This window comes from Sciurus vulgaris (genome assembly GCF_902686455.1).
Source record: "Sciurus vulgaris genome assembly, chromosome: 3".
Classification (NCBI taxonomy): Eukaryota; Metazoa; Chordata; class Mammalia; order Rodentia; family Sciuridae; genus Sciurus; species Sciurus vulgaris.
In genome coordinates, this window is record NC_136463.1 from 51551086 (window position 1) to 51568069 (window position 16984).

At 40.8% G+C, this 16984-nt stretch overlaps 1 long non-coding RNA gene across 6 annotated transcripts in view; it reads right to left on the minus strand.

The window, feature by feature from the left end:
* Positions 1-16984, minus strand: part of LOC306657767 — a 76442-nt gene that overhangs the window by 38230 nt on the left and 21228 nt on the right. For all 6 annotated transcript variants that reach the window (XR_013762877.1, XR_013762878.1, XR_013762879.1 and 3 more), the window contains exons 2-4: positions 16180-16283; positions 15171-15217; positions 14132-14210 (exon numbers count right to left, since the gene is read on the minus strand). This is a non-coding gene — a long non-coding RNA (uncharacterized lncRNA). The remainder of the gene's footprint in view (positions 1-14131; positions 14211-15170; positions 15218-16179; positions 16284-16984) is intronic.

The following is a 16984-nucleotide window of genomic DNA, read 5'->3' on the forward strand; positions in this document are numbered from 1 at the left end:
AAATTAGAACCTCAGATCTTAAGGACAGTAAAGGGAATATAAATACCCAAATAATAAGAAAAAATACAAACCATAGAGTAGTAGGTAATTGAGACAGGTGACAGGGTGACAGAGTCTTATAGTCAAAACCAAAACCACAGTCCATGGTTTTAGCAATGACCACCGAGTTGTATATACAGCATGCTCAATGTACGCTTGAATCAAATTCCTAATAGGGACAGTAAAAGGAGGGAGATCTGTAACAGATCTGTTACCCTTGGGGAAAACAATTTCTCTCCAAATCAACTCTCTGTCTCCACACATCAGTAACAAAGAGAGAATAGCAACCTAGAAGTCCAGAAGTGGCTTTTTATTATTGTTTGGTTTTACAAATTTGGGGACAGTTCTATCCATGAACTTGATTTTTTTGGTTTTCCGAAAGAACAGGAATAAGCATGGCTATTTGCAATTCATAGGGCCTTATAAGCCTGAAGTGAGGATCAAGTATCTGAGAGAGGCCCTGGGGGCTAAGGCGCTGCAGTGTGAAGGTAAGAGATCCTCAACCCTGAGCCCAGTGTCAGAGCCTCCAGTCCTTCAAGTTTTGCCACTGGAAGTTTCAGCACATGTCTCTTTACACAGGTTTTCATGAATCTGTTAGTTACCAACTTCCTTGTATGTGTGCCCAAAATCATGAGTAGGAGAAGCAGAAATCCCCAAGCTAGACCAAGAAAAGAGGGAGCCCATGTTTTAAAGCCCCAAGGCTCAGAGAAGAGGGGTGTGGGTGGAGGGATGCACATTTCCAAATACCCAGTCTCAGCCCTGGGCGAGATGAGCATCCGCAGCAGCTGTGCCTATTTTGAGCCTGGGGTCTCTGCCCCAAGGGCAACAGGTGTTAAGACCTGATGAACAGTCATTAGTACATGAATGTTTTTATTGTGGGCATCCCAGCATCATTCCCAGGGGCAAAAGCCAACCTTTCAATTGTCTTCAGCTAGAAATATCAATTTTCTGTTTCCTAGGGACTGATCATTTTTGGCTCTGCCTCATCTCAGAGGTGTATTCAGGGCCACTGGCAAGTTTTGGGGAAGAGGATAGGTTTGGGACATGCATTTCTTCCTGAACCCCTAAGGAGAGAAGTAAATATCAGACCCTGATGTGAAAAGCCCACAAAGGAGAAAAGTTAGAGGGGCAGACGGGTTGACTGCCTTTGCCACCACCCCAAGGTTTAGCATCCCTGGCACCTAAAGGAGTGACAAGGATATCCAGTCACGGAGAACTGGCTTGCAAGCTGCCAGGCAGTTTTAGACACTCTTCTAAAACTAGTATAATAACTACCAATATGCCACGGGCAGCAAATGTTGTAAGTCTTCCAATACCACGTTCCTTGTTGAAAAGTAGATTAAAAAGACATGAATTTTCACCTTTTTAAATGATTTGCTTTCAGTCCCACAGTAAATCCTGATCATAACTGGGTCTTAAATGTAATGAGCAGTCCATAAATACACAGTGATTAGATCTGATGTGGCCACCACTGACCTGACATGGACAAGGGTACACAGCTTTGTGGGACTCATTCTAATCTTTTGAGAGTTTCCATAGATATCACAGAATAAGGTCACTCCCTTAGGGACAATCAGCATTTCATTTGTGACCTCATTAGGTCCTATTACAAGCAGAGGGAGCTTTCAATAGCATGCTTCCTGGCCACCTGTTTCTTCCCCAGCTTCCTCTGTGCCCACCTTAGAGAGAAGGTCTTTAGGTGCCTGCTAGGCTGTCCCTAAACCTAGCCTGGGTGCTCTCAGCAATGAGAGACTCCAACTTCTACAGGTCTCTTTCTGTTCTATTCCCAGAATAGCTCCCCAGACTGGGATTCAATTTCCTGACCTGGAGCTCGGAGACATTTCCCCTGTCTGATCAGCTGGGGCTGAGCAGAGCTAATGCTCACTCAACCTGATTCCCTCCCTGCCTTCCTTCAAATTCTGTTTTGTCTTGTAATCCTGAGAAATCTATGGTCTTTGTTTCATTGTCTAAAATGTGGGGTTTTTAGTGGTTTTTGACATTTGTGTAAGAAAATATTAACAGTAGTTCTATGGTTTAAATCATCTTGAGCTCCTGAGATAAAAAGCTTGAATATTAATCATTATTCAAAAGAAAGGAAGAAGCAATTTTGACAGATCTCCTACTGCATTTCATGGCTTCATTGAAACCCCTTTTTGGATTTTAAAGGCTGGTGATATGACTATCTGGTGATGTGAGGAGCACATGGTTCACAAGTTATTTGGTCCCAAAGAGTACATCGGTGCTCCTTGATTTACAATGCAGTCCTGTCCCAAGAAACCATCATAAGTTGAAAATATCAGTGTAAAACGCATTGAATCCACCTAACCTGCCAATCATCCTAATTTAGCCACACAGCACACTGTAGAGTGTTGGTTGTTTCTCCTTGTGATCACATGGCTGACTGGGCGCCCTGGATTGCTGCCGCTGCCCAGCATCAGCAGGGAATGTGTTGCAAATCACTAGTCTGGAAAAAGATACAAACTCAAACTTCAAAATACAATTTCTGCTGAATAAGCTTTCCCACCACTGTAAATGGAATCATCATAAGACAGGTACCCTCTGTACAGTGTTCAAGGAGGATGATGTCACAGCTGAGTCCAAATTACTTGACACAAATGAATTGTCCTTAGGCCTATTTGAAACTTGATTCTGACCCATCACTCCTCTGACCCGACACTATCAGTAGCCCCTCAGCCTATCATTTGAGGACACTCGCTTTGCACTGACCCTCAATTTGAATCCCACACGTACCTGCAAACATGACTCTCCTTTGCTCCCCAACCCAACACACCACAGGTCACTTCTACTTGTTGAAATCTTGACATACTTGAGGTTCTCTTGGTCCTCACCATCCCCAAGTGGTCATGCCCCATCCATCATGTACTTTCTAAATTCCCTCTACTGTCCCTATCAGTTCCTACCGTGGAGTGGATCTCTCTCTCTGTCTCTCTGTCTCTCTGTCTCTCTCTCTCTCTCTCTCTCTCTCTCTCTCTCTCTCTCTCTCACACACACACACACACACACACACACACACATTTTAAATAATGAAAAAACACTGGATTAAGAGTGAGGAAATCTGGGTTCCAGTCTTAACTTTGCCTCCACTTTCTTTCATAATCCTGAGCAGCGCACCCTCTAGGTTTGGAGTTCCTTACCTAAAAAAGGAGAGGTCTGCACTATCACAAGGATCCCTAGACTGAGTTGGGCATGGGTACTTTTTTCTTCCTTTGGTACTGGGGATTGAATTCAGGGGTAACTTGATCACTGAGCCACATTCTCAGTCCTAGTTTGTATTTTATTTAGAGACAGGGTCTCACTGAATTGCTTAGCACCTTGCTTTTGCTGAGGCTGGCTTTGAACTCGTCATCCTCTCCCTCAGCCTCCCAAGCCTCTGGGATTACAGGCATGCTCCACCGTGCCCAGCAATGGATATTTTTAAAAATACAAAATTTAAGTTTCTATCCTGAGACTGACTCAGAAGCCTGGGTTAAACACTGGGAATCTGTATTTAAAGACTCCCTGGCAATTTTAGCAATTTGGTTAAAGATAAACTCTTAGAGGAGTTGTTTTAAAAAGCAGATTCCTAGGTCCCAAGCCAGATCTATCAAGTGGGAATTTCCAAGGCAGAGACATGTAACTTGTACAGTTAACAAAAAACTCAGGTGACTTTTATCATAAAGTAGATCTGGGGGACACAGGGCCAGACCTGTGCTGCACAAAGAAGCCTAAAGACCAAAAGTATTGCATCCACCTGGGAATTTGTTAGATATGCCAAATCTCAGGCACCTTCCTGGGCTTCTGAATCAGAATCTAATTCTAGCAAGAGCTTCTGGTGTTTGGCAGCACATTAGAATTTGAGAAGCATGGCGCCGTTGTGTGTGGTTCTCAAAAGTTAGCATGCCTCAGAGTACTCTGGAGGGCTTGCTAATGGCAAACCACACTACTGATTCCCCACCCTCCAGTTTGATTTTTAGGTTCGTGGCGGGGCTTGATGACAAGCTGCTGCTGGTTCAGGGACCACCCGTTAAGAACCATGCCTAAAGTGTTTCTTAAAATTCTGCTTCCAAGAGTGAAACCTCTCTACTTTTTTTGTTTTTTTCCCTTTCTCGTATTAATCTACTCAGGCACTTGTAAAATTCTATTCACCCAACCTAAGTGTGTATGATTCTATGAACTAATTACCTGGTTAACTATTTAAATGCCAAGTTTTTGACACAACAGAATTTGTTGTAAAAGTTTCAAGGAAGCCGCAACTACTGGGTGTAGTATGTGGTCGCCCACACTGAGAAATCCTTTCCTCCTTCCCCTGCCTTCGTTTGGATATACTGTGATGGGAGATGCTGCGTCTTGCACTGCTGCTTGGAAAGCTGCATGGAACTCCCGATAGGAGTATGTTTTGTTACTCTCAGAAACTGATTTTCTCACACTTATCCCCAGAACTGATACTCGAGCACTGGAAATTGAAGGGTAGGGTTATTTAGAAGGTGAGTGACCACTTCAGGTCATCTGTCTGTCTGTGCTAAGACTACAACAGAGCTAGTGCTTGCCCTAAGATACCCAGTGTGCTCACTTTCCTACTTCCTGCCCCATCTGTTTACGCCGTCTCCCAGCTGTCCCCAGTGCAAGTTCCCAAGTGGTACCTCCCAGGACAGTCCTCTCTCCTCAATCACTCCTGGACGTCCCTGTTGCTCTGCCTGGCATCCTCTTTCATTCCCTGACATGGAAGTCCCCCACTAGGTGGCACTGCTGCTCTGCCAGCATCACAGTTCCCAGGGAATCTCCACAACCACAAGACTGGGATCCTAATTAGAATAAGATGTACTCCGTGTTTGAAAAATAAGTCAAGTAAACTCTACTGTCATGCATAACTAAAAATGAATAAAAATTTAAAAAAATTTAAAAGATGCTCATGCAAGAGCTGACCATGACTCTGGCGGTGTGGGTGAAAAGCAGAAGGCTCCCCTCGGTTCTCTGCCTACATCTGTTAGAGAAGTTCAGAATGGTGCTGTGCCATATTGAAGGCAAAGAAAAAGGAAAGTTGGTAATACAATTTTAATTTGAAATTTTGTTCATCATGGATTTTTTGGCATTGTTTTATTTTATTATTTTATTATATATGTTTATGTATTAGATACATATATAGGTATAATAAAAATAAGTGTTATGTTAAAATAAACATAAATATATGTGTATATATAAATACACACACACACACACATTTGGGGGGATACTGGGACTAGAACCCAGGATCTCATACATGCTAGACAAGCCACTGAGCTATATTCATAGTTGCTTAAATTTGTTTTTTTTTTTTAATTGCAATACATTATGATTCATCTGAGTTTTTGGATCCCCCTCTTAGTTTTTACACCAGTGGGGGGCTCACCCGCCTCCCCCTCATCTGGGTATGGGCTACAGCAGTGTGATTTGTGCCCCGGCATCTTAAAGCATTACAGTGATGGCTGTTCTTGATTCTGTGAATGCTCCTTTTATTCTTTGAGGTGGAGACACTGAGTGAGCTGGGGCACCTTTCAGGGTAGTCACCATTTCTGGGGACAGAGGTTTTGGGCAGGATCTGTTCACTCTCACCAGCAGGTACCCGAGTCACCTCAGGCCATTCCTGCTCCTTATGAATCCACTTCTCCAGGCCCGTATCCCCAAACAGTCCTGGGTCCCAGAGTGCTACCACCTGGCCACATGATGAAGAACCTGCTAGTGGGAGAGAAAGGTCTCCATCCCTTCAGCCCAGAATATCACTCTGCCTTCTAGGGCATTCCCCTGCCCACTGCCTAGCTGGATTTAATTCACCTCCCAAAGTGGATGGAATGGCTATGACTCCTTCACATGCTATGTTTGAGAGCCTGTTTCTTCTCTTCTTGTTTTGAGAGGGACCTTTTAACTTTCTCTCCTATAATAAACTAGTGCTCTCTGTAGCCTTCATGTGACACCGACGGTCCTACTTTCTTTTTTTCGTTTGCAGTGCTGAAGATTGAACACAGGGCCTCATGCACACTAGGTAAGCACACAGCCACTGAACTACACCCCCAGCTCCTGGTCCTACTTTCTTTATATGAACCCAGGATCCCTCAGCAAAATAAAGTGAAAGAAAAAGAATCAAAACAAGCTGCCCACTGAATCCATAAGCACTCACTCATTCCCAACCTAGGCTGAGAAACACCTGAGGAACTTTTAAAATTTTCAGTGATGCCCATAGCCCAGCCTTGTGGCACATACCTCCCAGCTACTAGGAAGGCTGAGGCAGGAGGATCACTTGAGCCCACGAGTTTGAGACCAGCCTGGGCAACAGACCAAGACACTACCCTACCCTGTCTCAACAAAGATAAAAGAAAAAAATAAATAAATGCCAATACCCAGGCCACGCCCCAAATCAATTAAGTCAGAATCTCTAGTGTGTAGTCCCCAGGCCATCAATAGTTTGTAACATCTCCAAACTTTCAGATTAAAACAATTCCCAACCAGTGGGAACCAGTGTACCCTAAACAGACTTGGGCTCTATTGAACCTATAGGCATGTGTGTGTGCTGCCACCTGTGGTAGGATGGCAGACTGAGGGACAGCCAAACATCAGAGGCTTTAGGCTTGAGAATTCATCTTTTACCCATTCCAGATTCTCCTTTATAAACTTCCCAGTGATCCTTCGGTTCAAACCCTTCCCAAGATGTCCCACCTCCACTGGTCCACTCTATCTACCAGTGGTCAACAAGATGCTTTCCCATGCCACCGAAATCCACCTGGAGAATTTGGCTCCCCAGATCCTGACTCTGGGCACTGGAGATACATGTGAAATAAAATTACCCTCTTGGTTCTTCAAGGTTCATCAGAAAGTCACCATATTACCAGAAACCATGTCTTCTCAAGGTGGAAGATTCTCCATTCCTCTGACTTGCTCCCTCCTTCCTGGTTATCTTCTTCTGGATGTGTGAGACTAGCAATATCTTTTCATCAGGGAGACTTTTAAAAATTTTTTTAAATTATAGAAGTGATGTATGTTCATAATAAAATATATTTATAAGCTATAAAATAGAAATGCCCCATGCCCAGTCCATTCTCTTACTTCTACTGTCTGGGGCAGGGCAGTGGGGAGGAGGTACCATCCTTGAGGTTGCTGGCACCCAGAACTGAATATCATATTTTCAGTGAGACATCCTCTCTGAGCCTCAGTTTCCTCATATGTAACATGTGAATAATTACTGTACCTAGCTTAAAGGTTTAATTGTATGACATAAAGAGCCTAGTGTGGTACTTACTGTCTGATAGTAATGGTAGTTCCCAAAGTCTAACTCAATTATCTCAGACAGTTGCTAAAGTCAGATGGAAGTATGAAGTACACTGGCTTTCCTGCTTGTTATACTCACATCAAGGCAGGATTGGGTTCATGTGGGTTAATAAAATCAGCCTGAAGCCCTTTGCTAATGGTATCTGCTAATATGCACTAAGAAGCTTCCAATCCCACTTTTTAAACCAAGCTGCATTTGATAGAAACTGCCACAGGAGGGCAGTGCTGGGTCACTTATGAGGGGGATGACATCATGATTGGTCAAATGTAGGTCCATTCAGCAGAGATGCCATGGTTTTGCCAATTGTAAACACCCCGGCTGTAACCTGGGGTGTCCTGCCTGCTAGTCTACCCAGGTTTGAGTTCAACAGAACCCCCAGGTGTCAGGTTATGTAGAGGTGGACGCACCCGAATTCTTTCCCAGTGCCCATCTGCAATCTAAGTCCACTTCATCATCATTAAGCTCAGGTTCTGTTCTGATGTCCCACAACTGGTTCTCCCTGTAACTAACCTAACTGTTCCTCTCCACTTGCTCATTTGCAGAAGTGGCACATTAGTCATAAACTACCACATTTCCCACCATGCCTGCCTGAGAGTCTTTCTCAGCATCTCTATCAACTGCTCAGACTTGACATCAGAGATTTTGTATTCAGCAGTTATTTATGAGCACCTATGTAACAGGCACTGTTCTACTTGCCATCCCTTCCCAAGCCCAAGACAGGCCCCACCAGGGTTGATATCCCTTACAGGCTGAACTTTCTTGATCTCTCCAGACTCAGAATTACTCAGGGATGCAGCAAGGTGCCTATACTTTTGGGCTTCTCCTGACAACAAGCTTAAGATGAAAAGCCCCAAGATCTCGAATTCCCACAGCATACTCGAGGTTGGACCCTACTATGCTTCCTGAGCCAAATTTGGAATGGTGACAATACCCTCCCTGAAGTTCAAGCTCACTCGAACTTCAAACAACCCCCACAACTGCAACCAGAACTCAGAACTGTGACATTGCTTTAGACTCTACCCCCTTTACTCCACTCCTACCAAGAAGTAAAGAAAATACTTACAGAGATTTTACTTTCCAGAACAGGTTGGATGTCAAGTGATGTCAAATATCCTCTCTCCCTGTTAAACATTCAAATGCTCTTGGACTTGGCAGATACATGCACCATTGACTAAGGGACTGCTCACATACCACCCTACCTCGAGGTTTTCGCTTAAGAATGTTTTGATTATGTGTGCTCTTCAAGGGAAAAAGGAAAAATGTTCTTGTATGATTATGCAATTATACAGAAAAGGAATTGATAGGGTCTTTCACATGAGGGCTACAGACTATTTTAAGAAAAGGGAGAGGAAGGATACAAGGAATCAAAGGTTTTAGCACCTTTAAACTAGAGAGATCATCAAATCCTTGTGGGGGATTTATCACTAAGATGGAATTTAGCTGACTGAATGATACAAGATGTTCAAGACAGCAATAGAAGAAGGGAATATTTTGACCTATTTAACCACTACAGGGTAAAGAGAGACACCAAATGTCCATCAACCAATGAATGGATAAAAAATGTGGTACATACACACAACGGAGTTTTATTCAGCCATAAATAAAAATAAAATTATGGCATTTGCAGAAAAATGGATGGAACCAGAGACCATCATGTTAAGAGAAATAAGTCAATCTCAGAAGGTTAAGGTTAAGGTTAAGGGTCATATGTTTTCTCTCATACATAGAAGCTAGAGAGGAAAAAGAAAACCAAAGGTGGGGAATGGATCTCCTAAAAACCAAAGGGAGATTGGTGGAGGAAAGGGACCAAGGAGTAGGAGGTAGGGCGGGAGGGGGGAAATGCTGGGGAGTGACAATGTCCAAATTATATTGTTATATTGTGTGCCTGTATGAATATGTAACAAGAAATCCCATCAATATGTACAGCTATAGTGCATCAACAAAAATGAGGAAATTTTAAAAAGAGAGAAACCAAAGAAGTTCACAGTGGAGTTACATTATGAGCCTGGGTCAAGAAAAGGCATGAGACCTCAGGCCTAGTCTAATTTATGAACTGATGGACCAAGTATGCAAAATAGGGAGACCAGAAAGAAATGACTAAAATGAATTAAGTTTCACAAGAGAATGTATTCAAGAAGTCACCTGATGGTTCCAGCAATAAAGCCCTGACAAAATCACATACACTGGGCCATAGCGCCTGGAGACAAATGACAGTGACTAAATACTTCTTGAGATCATCATGAGCATGGTATACTATTAATAATATGCCTAAATCCTCAAGAAAAGTTAAATACTACAAATTGTGTACTGTTTAAGATAATAGAATAGAAACAACAACAAAAACAAACCCAGGTTATGTGACTCCATTTATGCAAAGTGCCCACAGTAGGCAAATCTACAGAAACAGTAAAAATGAGTGGGTGCCAGAAGATGGGGGAAAGGGATAGTGGGGAGTAACTGCTTCATGAGTATGGAGTTTGCTTTGGGGGTGTCAAAGTGTTCCAAAATTAGATGGCAATGATGGTTGCACATTTCTGTGAATATACCAAAAACTACTGAATTTTTAATAGATGAATGTTATGGCATGTAAAATATAGCTCAATAAAGCTCTAAGAAAAGAGGACAGGAAGATATATAAAACAATTTCCAAATATTCTATTAGAAATTACTCCAAATTTCAACATTATAAAGAGATTAGATTTATTTACCTAGAGAATTCAGTGTGGAAAATTTCCTTCTCAGGCCACACTGGAAAAATGAGGTGTTTCTATATAATCAACAGAGTTAAATTCAGTAAAGTAAAGAGATTGGAGAAAGACAGTATAAAGCATACCCCCAATTCAGTAGAATCACAGATTCTTAGAGAAGGAACTCAGAGGATCATGTGACCATTCTGATATGATCTCTTATTTCATGGATGAAGAAGTAAGTCTAACAGCACAAAAGGCTTGGAACTGAAAATAAAGTCTCTTTCATATCCCAGTTCATCAGCTTTACTCCCTACAGTAACCACTCTTTCCAGGTTCTTATATCTTCTTCCATAAATGTTCTATTCATGTGCATGCACATGTTGGTATGCACACACACACACACACACACACACACACTTCCCTACAGTCCAGTTAGATTAAAATTGTAGAACAAAAACTATAAATTAATTTTAAGGAATATTAGTATAAGAGTACATCCTGAGAGTTACTCTAGATTTTTAAATGGTAGAAACTCCTCCTTGAATTTAAATATTCTAGGAAATAGAGCCTTGACAAATTCATACCTGAAATCAGGGCTGACCACCTATGAACATGTGGGTGACTCTAAGTGACACTCATGCAACTCATAGTGTCCATGGCTAAAAAGACACATAAGTACACACAGTCCCATTTGGACATGCCACTGCATGTCCCACACTTTCTTGTGCTGTAGACAATCACCAGCTCCTATATAGTGCAAATACATTTCTGTTTCTTTGATCCCAGGTTTTTATTTATTTTAATTTAATTAATAAGTGTTACATAAAAACAAAAATCCGGGCTGGGGCTATAGCTCAGTGGTAGAGTGCTTATGAGGCACTGGGTTCAATCCTCAGCACCACATATAATACATAAATACATTTTAAAAGATATTGTGTCCCTTTACAACTAAAAATACTTAAAAAACCAAAAATCATACATACTAGCGGTACACCATGTGATGTGATGTCTCAATATACGTGTACATTGTGTAATGGTTAAATCAAGTTAAGCATGTTTATCTTCTCAGTCATCTATCATTTTTGCATGGTAAAAACATTCAAAATCCTTTGTTTTAGCTTTTTGAGACATAATTGTTTTATATATATATATATATATATATATATATAGTATACAGTATTTGTTATCTATTCAATACATAATTGTTGTCTATAATCATCCTACTATGAAATAGCACACCAGAACTTCTTGCTCTGTGACTTAGACCCATGGAGCAACTTCTTCCCATAACTCCCCACCCACTACTCTCCTCAGCCTCTGGTAAACACAGTTGTATTCTCAGTTTCTATGAGATCGACATTTTTTAGATTCTACATATAAGTGCAATCATGCAGTAATTGTCTTTCTGTGCCTGTCTTATTTCACTTAGCATAATAATCTCCCATGCTCTGATTCTAGATTTGTGTGGACACTCTTAAATTATACTACTGGGGATGGGAGACAGAGGTGCCATTTAGTAAGATCATACCTAGCACACAGGGATGGAGGCTTACATTTCCATGGGGAAAGTGCAGCCTTGGCATGATGCACAGGGAATGTGGCTAAGAGGTGATGATGCTACCAGAAAAATCACTATTGGGCACATTTTTGGGAAAAAGGAGACTTAATCACAAGGTTCAGCATAAAGAATGACTTCTGATCAAATGTGAAGTACAATATTGGTCTGGCAGAAACATCAATTCAACACAGAAAACAGGAGGAACACAGTCCAGGTCTCAAAGTCCCCTTGAAGACTCACTACCCTCCAAAGTATTTTTAGTCAAGGTAATTGTAGATGGTGAGCAGAGTGCAGCAGCCCTCAAAATAAGATGGCTCTCAAAAACATAAGGTCAGCAGATGCCATCTCCGTAAGTCAAGCCTGTAAGAAAGATGGGATTAGCTGTCTAGGGGACAGCTTTCCAGAAGTAACCCATCTTGCAGAGTGATTTGGAGTGACCTTACTGAGGAGATTAATGTGCTTCTCCCTGGTATGTCATTAGCAAGCAGCAAAACAATCTGACACTTAGGAAACAGTGTGTTGTGGTAACCAGGAGAGTAAACCACGAGGTGGTGGTCGCATGAATATTTGGAAAGGGAATGTTGGAAGATGAAAATCTATCAATGTGTCACCAGAAGACCCAACAGGCACTCAGATTATGGATGAAAGATCCTTAACCTTTACATAAAAATGACCTTAAAGGAGGCTAAGCTTTCAGAATTGGATGTAAATAGAACATAAGAACATTCAACATTTGTTCTGTGCTCACCAAGTGCTATGGTTTGGATCTGGAATCAACATCAAGACCCAGTCTCTCCAGCCTGTGCTGCTCTTAGGAGGTGGTGGAACCTTTATTTGGTGGGGCCTAGGAGGACGTCTTCCGGTCATTGGGGGTATGTCCCTGAAGGGGACAGTGGGACCCCTATACCTTCTTCTTCTACTCTCTTTCCCGTCCTGGCCACAAGGTGACCAGTTTTGCTCTGCCATATACTCCCATCATGACATCCCGCCCCTCCCTACTGCCAGAGGCCTAAAAGCAATGGATCTGCCCTATCACAGACTAAATGTTTCAAAATTGTGAGGCAAAATAAACCTTTTATTTTTATAAATAAGAGGTATTTATTATTATTATCAGGTATTTATTACAGTAACAGAAAACTGAGTAATACACCAAATGATCTTCTGATCCTGTTTACAAGGGAGAGAATACTCTGAAACAGATTAGCTCTACTTCTTGGACCTAGAAGAGTTCTCCAGAATTCTTATGCTAAAAATCAGTTGTAGGTTGGGCTAGTATGGCCCAATTTCTGACCACTTGATTAATCCTAGATGCCCTGATCAAATCCAGGTTCCAGAACTTCACTCTGTCACCATTTCATCCAGCATTCATTGAGCATCTATTGTGTATCAAGCACTGTGGTATGAACTGGAAAAACACAAACAGAGCAGAGGGAGCTTCCAGGCCAGTATTGACTCAGGCCTGAAGAGTAGGCAAATATCACAGTTGTTACAGCTGCTCCTAAAGGGAGGAAGGAGCCTCTTCCATCATCGCAAGATCTGTATTTACTTTGCATTTATAGTCTATTCATGAAATCAGAAGATCAATTAATCTTATACCTACAGAATAAATTCAGTGATTAGTCGAAAGAAGATCCCAGGTATCACTCACTAATTTTTACATCTGTCCAAGTGATCAAAAAATAAAAACAGGGCTGAAAATCCCTGATCTGTTTTAACCATTGTATTTTCTAGATAGGCAAACTGATAGCAGAAAGAATGTGACCCAAATTACATTTTCTATGTGTAACGCTTACATCAATTCAGTGATTTATAGCACTTTAAGGCAGACCACAATTTTAGGCGATTTCTCCTGAATCCAGTCATCACATTTGATTATCATATTTGCCATAGCCATGTGCATGTCTGCATACTTAATAATTTTTTAAAAGAATGATTTTTTTCAACTTAATAGTATTTAAACAGTGTCCCTGATAGTAAGACCTGCGAAACACACTCTAAAATTAATAACTATTAAAATGCAATGGACTTAGCACTAGCCCATCTTAATTTGGTTGCATCATGTATCACATTTTGGGACACAGAGGACTGCAGAACTGGGAGCACAGAGGCCTTGGAAGGTCTAGGCAGGTTGTAGACTTTTACCAGGAGCTACTCACAGAAGGGGCTGAAGAAACTGTAGTGACCACAGACACTGGGCAGCAACTGGATCCTCCTGGAGTCTGTCAGTCCTTGATGGCATTCAAATGAATATTGGTTAATGATGGGGTTGGAGTGAGATAGGAGAAGGTAACAATGGAAACATTTATTTTACCTCTTTTGGAGAGGCCACAGGTCACCACGTAGCAACAGACTATTAAAATGAAGCTACCTATACATCACCTGAAATCTGCTGATGCGAACATGCTGAAATTGATTTAGAAGGTGGAAAAAATATTATGAGAGAATGCTCCTAAAGTAATATCACAGATTGCAGCTTAGATTCGATGCCATCTTTTAGCCTTTTGGGTTCATAAAGATTCAGGATTTTTAATTTATCATTCTACTTACCAAGACTTATTTTCTTTTTTGAATAAACTCATTAATCTTCCTATCTTGTTTAATATGTTCTAAATTGATGCACAATATTCTGAAAGGAGAGGGGAAAAAAGAGATTTATTCACCTGTCTCCCCTTCAATTCAGCTTCAGAATGAGTTAGTTTTGGTCAACAAATTCTTCATATTCAGGGTTTTGATGAAGTGGTGTGCCCAATTTTTCAAATTTGGGATTAAAAAAAGGGAGGTTGAAAGGAATTAGAGAATCCATCCTCCAGTAAAGTGAGATGACATGGAATTCTTATCCCAGAAATTAACTATCTGGGAGAAAAACCCAAGACTTTGTCCATTTCTTTCTCTTTCACTCTACATTTAAGAGGTTTTTCAATGGACTCAGTAATTCCACTCTCAGGAAAATCCCTTGGATGGATTCTCTTTCAAGTGCACAAAAAGACATGAATATGGATGTTCAAAAAGACATGAATATGCAGCAACTTTTACAATAGAGAAAAGAAGATATGTCTTAAATAATGGAATGCTATGCAGCAATGAAAACAAAGGAACTAGAGCTATGTGTGTCTCAAAAAAAGAAGAGTTAAATAGCAAACTATAAAACACTGAACAGGAAGATATTCACCAACTTCAGGATAACTGTTGCCACTAAGTATGAAGGCAATTATTTGCAATAATTTTTAAAGAGCTGAAGGAACTATGAAAAGAATATTTGTTAAACTTAGATGGTAATGGATATTTATTAAATTATTCTCTAGATGGGGCATGGTAGCACATGTCCATAATCCTAGTGACTTGGGCACTGAGGTGACAGGATCACATAAGTTTAGGCAACTTAATGAGACTATGTCTCAAAATTAAAAAAAAAAAAAAATTTCCAAAACTTCTCTGTCAACTTAAGAATTCATAGTTTAAAAACAAATTGTTTAAGCTATTGAAGTTCTGAATAAGATGTGTATATACAAATTTACTGGGTGGAAATACCCATTTGTGATGGAATGGTTTGTGGTTTTCAATCCTGGGGAACAAATCCAAAACTCACCTTCTGTCATGCTATGTGACACACATAAAATTGGCAGAGAAGACCTGCTAAAGAGTTAAAGAAATATGGTTCGACTTAAAAAATTTATACAGTTAAAAAATAGTGAGTTAAAAGTGCTTCATTAAAACAGCTTTGCTTTAGAAAAACAAAATGCAAAAGGTTTTTCTTTTACTTTTTGTTTCTTTTTTGAATTTACTCTAAAAATGACAAAAATAATATACACTCATTTTAATAAGTCAAGCAATAAAGAGACAGTTAAAGAAGTTGACAATCTCCCATCTCTCTTTCCAATTCCATCACCGACCCTTTAAGTTAACCAAGGTTAACAATTGGGTATGCAGTCTTCTATCCTTTACTCTATAAACATTTTAAAAATCGTTTTTGCAAATTTTTTTCAAGCTGATTCCATTTTTTGTGAAAAAATTAAAAAATTATATATATATTTTTTTTCTTTTTCTTTTTTTTTTCACAGTGCTGGGGTTTGAACCCAGGGCCTTGTGCTTGCAAGGCAAGCACTCTACCAACTGAGCTATATCCCCAGTCCACTTTTTTTTTTTTTTTTTTGCTATTGTCAAATCAATCCATAGTCATTTTAGAAAAATACACAAAGTTCAGATGAGCAAAATCAAGATAAAATAAAAACTATGGGCATGCATTTTTTTTTTTTTATTCAGTATCTTAGTAATATTTAAATCCCAAATCAAACACCAGCTGAAGTACACAAGTGACTATCTTTATTCACAACAGTCACTTGTCAGGAAAGGTAGTCAAAATTTGGGGTGGGTGAATCACCCTGAGGTTCAAAGTAGGGAGGCAACCCTGGCTCCCCAGAGTACAGTAGGGATATGGTCAGGGATAGGTTCCACTCCCTTCCACCAGACTACTGGCTCATTGCTCCTCAACCCTCCTGTCCTGTCCGTCCTTTCTCCTCTGTCCTTCCCTTCCCCACCTCTCTCACCCCACTCCTTCCCCTTCTCCAACTGGCAAAAGAAGTGTCCATGTCACTCACCTCCTGGGTAACTGGAGCCCTTCAGCTGTTTGGGTCCTTGTTTGGAAGGGCATTTCAGTGTTGCCCTGGGCTCCCAGGACAGCCAACTTCCCAGAAGGCTTCATCTGTCAAAGTAGGAGGTTAGAATTCCTTACAAGAACTTTATAACAGCAATTAAAATAATGTATCTTAGTTGCTGGAGAGGAAAAAAAAAAAAAAAAAAAAAGTCTTTCCAGAATAGCCCCCGTCCTCCCCTGAGATTTCCATTTCAAAAAAACAAAAAATTTCCTCTATTGCAGTTTGGGTGAGGGGGATCCCCCAGAATGCATTCAGGGGGAAAGCTACAAGGAAAAGATTCAAAGGCAGCGTCCCATTTCTCCAGGAAGAGGAAGGCCTAGAAATGGGTACAGGTTGGTAGAAGCAGATTTAGAGAACAGAGGAGTCTGGACATTTTATGCAGTAACTCTCACTAACTTTCACCCTCAAAGATTTCAGAGACTAGGGGTGGGACTTGCCTGGGCGAGTGGATGGCCCTTTCTCTTCTCTCTCTTTTTTTTCCTCCCTCCATGACTCAACTTCTTTCTTTTATATGTCTACCGAATCTTAAACACACTTCTCCAAAAAACATATTTATTTGGAAATAGATTAGCATTGCTAACTTTTCCCCAGATCATGTGGATGTGTTTCCTCAGGGGACATTTGCTGGTGTAAAAAGTCAACAACTCTCATGGAATGTATATAATAAAGTGTGAATTCTATGTGAAGCATGGACTTGGGGTGATAAGGATGTGCCAGTGTGGGTTGAGGATGACAAATATACCACTCT